Source organism: Oryx dammah, unplaced genomic scaffold (genome assembly GCF_014754425.2).
Source record: "Oryx dammah isolate SB20612 unplaced genomic scaffold, SCBI_Odam_1.1 HiC_scaffold_23, whole genome shotgun sequence".
Classification (NCBI taxonomy): domain Eukaryota; kingdom Metazoa; phylum Chordata; class Mammalia; order Artiodactyla; family Bovidae; genus Oryx; species Oryx dammah.
The window spans coordinates 72,453,207-72,459,001 of record NW_024070207.1 but is presented as its reverse complement, the minus strand read 5'-3'; the positions used below and the strand labels follow the sequence as shown (position 1 = coordinate 72,459,001).

Genomic DNA, 5,795 nt, shown 5'->3' with positions numbered 1-5,795 from the left:
CACTTCAGTCATGTCCAACTCTGTGCGACCCCATAGATGGGAAAGATATATTGAAGTCCTAATCAAAGTACCTGTGAATGTGACCTTATCTGGAAACAGGGTTGTCTTAGTTCTGGCTTCTGTGACAAAGTACTGTAGAGGGGGTAGCTTACAAACAACAGAAATTTGTTTCTCACAGTTCTAGTGGCTGGAAGTTAGATATCAGGGTGCCAGCATGCTTGGTAGGCAAGTTCTTTACCCACCCAGGGAAGAATCCGTGTCTCCTGCATTGGTAGGTGAGTTCTTTGCCACTGCACCACCTAGGAAGCCACTGGAGTGGGTTGCCATATCCTTCTCCAATGCATGAAAGTGAAAAGTGAAAGTGAAGTTGCTCAGTCGCGTCTGACTCTTCGCAACCCCATGGACTGCAGCCTACCAGGCTCCTCCGCCCATGGGATTTTCCAGGCAAGAGTACTGGAGTGGGGTGCCATTGCCTTCTCCGAGTATAATACAACTGGTGTCCTAATCAGAAAAAGGGAAGCTCCCCGCATTGAGGATGGTTAAGAATCCAATATGGAATAAATTGGGGGAAATAGGGCTCAGTGAGGTGCCCTGTACCGCCTCACGGGCAAAACTCCCCCAGCTCCCCACAAGCCCTGATTGGTCTGGCGGTGGGGGGTGGGGAGGTCCAGGATTGAGCCCCCCTCCAACAGCTGGCCCTCTCCTTCTCCCAGTAGTCCCCGCCTTTCAGCCGCGTGGTAGTTTTTCCACCCAAATCGTTTCCATCTCCCCTCTACTGACTCCCAAGTCCCCTGAGTCCCTACTGGCCTCCATCCTCTCACCTCAAGGGTGCTCATTCCCCGCTCCCCCCACCAGATTGTCTATGCAACCCTGCCCTGGCACTCCAGTCACTCTAGCTGCTACCATTCCCCCCCCCTCAACTAAATCAGGTGATCTCTGAAGATGTAAATAAGCAGGGAGGGTAGCAGACAGGAAGATGAAGGGAGAAAAGCTGCCCACCATCACGGGACAGGAATGTAGGTGAACAGGAAAATGATCGAAGAATCATACCTGGGTGAAGACAGCTATATTATGCACGTGGAGGCTGTAGTTATGACCTGAGGTGACTTCAAGCCGGACGGGACGGTTCCCACAAGAAGGAAGGCGGGATCTGCAATGTTGTACGCGCGCGCGCACGCGCGCGCGTGCGCGCACTCGTGTATGTGTGTGTGTGAATCGCTCAGTTGTGATGGCAATGGACGAATCGGCTTTCTCATAAAAGACAGAAAGACAGAAAGTGAAGGACAGAAAGACAAAGTGGTGGTATTGGAACGCTTTTAAGAAATGACTAGGTCTACACCAAAGCCTTCCCTGGTGGCTCAGATGGTAAAGCATCTGCCTACAATGTGGGAGACCCAGGTTCGATCCCTGGGTTGGGAAGATCCTCTGGAGAAGGAAATGGTAACCCACTCCAGTACTCTTGCCTGGAAAATCCCATGGACGGAGGAGCCTGGTAGGCTGCAATCCATGGGGTCTCGAAGAGTCAGACACGACTGAGCGACTTCACTTTCACTTTCACACCAAAGTCAACCCAACCTTTCATCATTGGAAGGTTGACAACAGTTAGTTTTGACTTAATTTCCAAAGCCTTGAGTGAGGAAAGCAATCAAAGACCTTATAAAAAGCTCAACATCATCTTTCGCCGTCCATTACGAAACAAGCTTTGCAATGACAACGTTTTATTAATACAACAGCTAATTCATCTCAGAAGGAGCAACTTGTTCAGACGATTTCCTCCCTCACATCCTGTTAGCACCTGAGGACTTACAGCCTGGGTCACCTCCTGGACCCATACCTCACAGACCGTTATCATCTCAAACAGCTGATGGCAAGGCCCCACTGGCAGGTGAGGAGATCGTGCGCATCAATCCAGGGAGAAGATCAGGGACAAGCACTAAGAGGATTACCAGTGAGGGCAAAGGACAAATACCTGGACCCTTTGGAGGATGCAGACCCTGACCAGTGTTTCGCCAAGGGCAAGGTCTCTAAGCACAACTACAGTTACCCCATGTGGACTCCTTAGACTTTGGCATCAGTGTGGGACCAGTGAGATTAAGACACAGTCATCTCAGAGCAAGCCCCAGCAGCGGAAGGAGAATATCATGCACATATACCAGAATGCATTCAACTGTGAGTAAAACAGAATGGGCTGCTGTCAGGACTCAGTGAGAACTTGGCTCCAAGCAGTGAGCTGTATGTGGGGAGGACAGCATGCTCTATCGCTGTGTGTGGGACCGATGGAGACTATACAGACCTGTGCTTGTGCTATGAGAAGTTTTGCCTCCAATGGATGGCTCTAACAGAGTTCTGTTTCTTGGCCCTCTGTTCTTACTGTCACCTCCCACTTTGGGCCTGCTACCACTGAGGAATGATGTGCAGGTGCTATGGAAGGAACCACAAAGTGGCTGTGTGACTCAGTTTCAGAGAGAGAGGGGGAACGAGGGAGGGAGAGGGAGGAAGAATATGATTTCATTTTTATTAAAAAAATCGTATCTGTGTGTATAAATACATACACATGACGAAGATGTGAAAGGCTGCACAAATTGGTATCCTCAATATTACAAGGGGAGGGGAAGGGGATATGAAAGGGGAGATTTTAATATTAAAAATTAATTTATTTTAATTGGAAGCTAATTACTTTACAAGATTGTGGTGGTTTTGCCATACATTGACATGAATCAGTCACGGGTGATTCATCCCATCCCCATCCCATCCCGCTGGGTTGTCCCAGAGCAGCGGCTTTAGGTGCCCTGCCTCATACATTGAACTTTCCCTGGTCATCTATTTTACATATGGTAATATACATGTTTCAATGCTACTCTCTCATTTCATCCCACCTGTGCCTTCTCCCAGAGTCCAAAAGTCTGTTCTCTACATCTGTGTCTCCCTGGCTGTCCTGCATATAGGGTCATTGTTACCATTGAAAGGGGAGATTTTAACTTTGTCTTCATTTTTTTTTAAAGAATAAATAAATAAATAATACTAAAAAATGAATAAATGAATCCATTTGTTGCTGCACATGGGCTTTCTCTAGTTGCAGAATAGAGGACTACCCTCTGGTTGCAGTGCATGGGCTTCTCATTGCAGTAGCTTCTTTTGTTTGCAGAGCAGGGGATCTAAAGCATGCAGGCTTCAGAAGCTGCAGCATGTAGGCTCAGCAGTTGTGGCTCGCAGGCTCTAGAGCACAGACTCAATACTTTTGGTGCACGGGCTTAGTTACCTCAGGGCGTGTGGAATCTTTACAGAGCAGGGATGAAACCCGTGTCCCCTGCATTAACAGGCAGATTGATTCTTAACCACTGGGTCACCAAGAAGTCCTTTATCTTCTTGCATGTGTTATTTCATGTTCTACAATGAGAACATACGTATTTGTAACTTAAAAGAAAATGTCAATTAAATAAATTTTTGAGAGGAAATTATTTCCCTCAAACCTAATTTTACTCTTGTTCTCTGCTCTGGTGGACTGGTATCATCATTCACTTCCAAGACAAGAGACCTACAAGTAATTCAAGATCCTTCCTTCTCTGTAATCTTCCACCCTTCTACTTAGTCACTAAATCCAGATTTTAGTTCATAAATATCCCGACCTTCTTCTAATTAATAAGTCCTGTCTATTCTAGTTCCTAAATCTCTTTTAAATCCCTTTCCCTCTTTACCATCCCTGCGAATAAGGCTTGTTTTTATTTTTTTTAATTCAGGACTTCATCATCTGTCAATAATCACCTGTTTTATTCCCCTATCCATTCTCTCTCATATAACACTCTCAGAACTATCTTTCTAAACAATTGTAGTGTACCACTGCTGGAAAACAAATGAAAATAGTTTTAAGAGGCATACTTTTATTTTAATATTCATAGGAAATATATTAAACTCATAATTTCAAAAATATTATTGCCTAAATTTAAAAAATTAAAATGGTAAAGGTAGAATATGAATAAGTGAACTTGGAAAACATTGGCTTATAAGGATAAAGCCCAAACTCCATGAATCTTTATGACCTAGTCCCATCCTACCTTTCCAATTTTGTCATCATAAAAGTACCATTTCAATTAGGGAAAACTTTCTGATGGCCCCAAATATGCTTTCTTCTTTCATCCCTCTCTGCCCTTCCTCATGATATTCATACTCATTCTACTTAGTAATCTCTTTTTCTTTGAATATTCAGCTCAAATATTTCTTCTGTGAGGATCTTTTTCGGGGGGTATGTGAATGTTTACAGCAGCTTTATTTATAATTACTAGAAGCAACTAAGTGGTAAGTGACTAGATAAACAGAATATGGTATTTCCAAACAATGGGATACTACTGAAAGATAAAAGGGAATGGACTACCAACCCACGCAAAAACATGGATGAGTCATAAACATATATGATTTATATGTGAAACAAGTCAGTATGAAAAGATGACCTACTGTATGATTCCATTTATATGACATTCTAAAAGAGGCAAAACTAAAATGACAGTAAAAACATCACTGGTTTCTAGGTATTTGGAGAAGAGGAGGAGGTTGAAGGACAGGGGAATATTTCAGGACAGTGAACTTTTTCTCTATGATACTGTAATGGTGGATGCTTCATATTTTTTTCCAAACCCATAGAACTTTAGAGCACAAAGTAAAATATGAAAAAAACTTAATATATTTAACTAAAACAAAAAAATCACTTAGGAGATCAAGTGATACAAAGGTCAGAATGCATAACATGAAAAAAGAATTTGCAATTTGGGTTACAAATGTACAAAAGAGCATTCCTGAAGTGGGTGCAAACCTAAGTAACTTTGTAAATGAGTGATGTTTAAGAGTATAGGCAAAAGGGACTGTACATAAGCATTCTATTCTAGTTGACAAAATTGTTTCCCCTAAGGGTACAGGCTAATAATTCTGAAACCACTATACATGTATACTGGAATTGAACAATTAAGTATCTGATGGTGGACTGTAGGAGCCAGGTTTGTTAGTGTTGAAGTGGGAGGATACAGATAAGCAAAGGGAAGAAGGTAAAATGACCCACAGGGTAATAGATATGAGTTGGAAATATTAGTATGAATTCATGATTACCTTAATACAGACACATGTATAAATATATATATGTTATTAAATTAATTAAATAAGGAGGCCATTAGACTGATGTGGCTCTAATGCCATGGTGGCCTATGTAAGCAAGCCAGAATCTAAGCCTATAAATGCTTCCAGGTTTCAAAATCACAACAATAAGGACAGCCAATCACAGACAGCCAGTTAGGCTTTAAGTAATAGGCTTCAGCAGTACATGAACCAAGAACTTCCAGATGTAAAACCTGTGTTTAGAAAAGACAGAGAAACCAGAGATCAAATTGCCAACATTGGCTGGATCATAGAGAAAGCAAGGAAATACCAGAAAAACACCTACTTCTGTTTCATTGACTATGCTAAAGCCTTTGATTGTGTAGATCACAAAAACTGTGGAAAATTCTTCAAGAGATGGGAATACCAGACCACAAATAGTTTCACCACCTTACCTGCCTCCTGAGAAACCTGTATGCAGATCAAGAAGCAACAGTTAGAACTGGACATGGAACAATGGACTGGTTCCAAATTGGGAAAGGAGTACGTCAAGGCTGTATATTGTCACCTTGCTTATTTAACTTATATGCAAGGACATCATGAGAAATGCCAGGCTGGATGAATCACAAGCTGGAATCAAGATTGCTGGGAGAAATATCAACAGCCTCAGATATGCAGATGATACCACTCTAATGGCAGAAAATGAAGAGGAACTA

General features: G+C 42.6%; 1 pseudogene; it reads left to right on the top strand.

Moving 5' to 3' along the window:
* Positions 1–1,200: 1,200 nt before the first annotated feature.
* On the top strand, positions 1,201–2,452 carry LOC120881630 (annotated as a pseudogene).
* Positions 2,453–5,795: the final 3,343 nt, after the last annotated feature.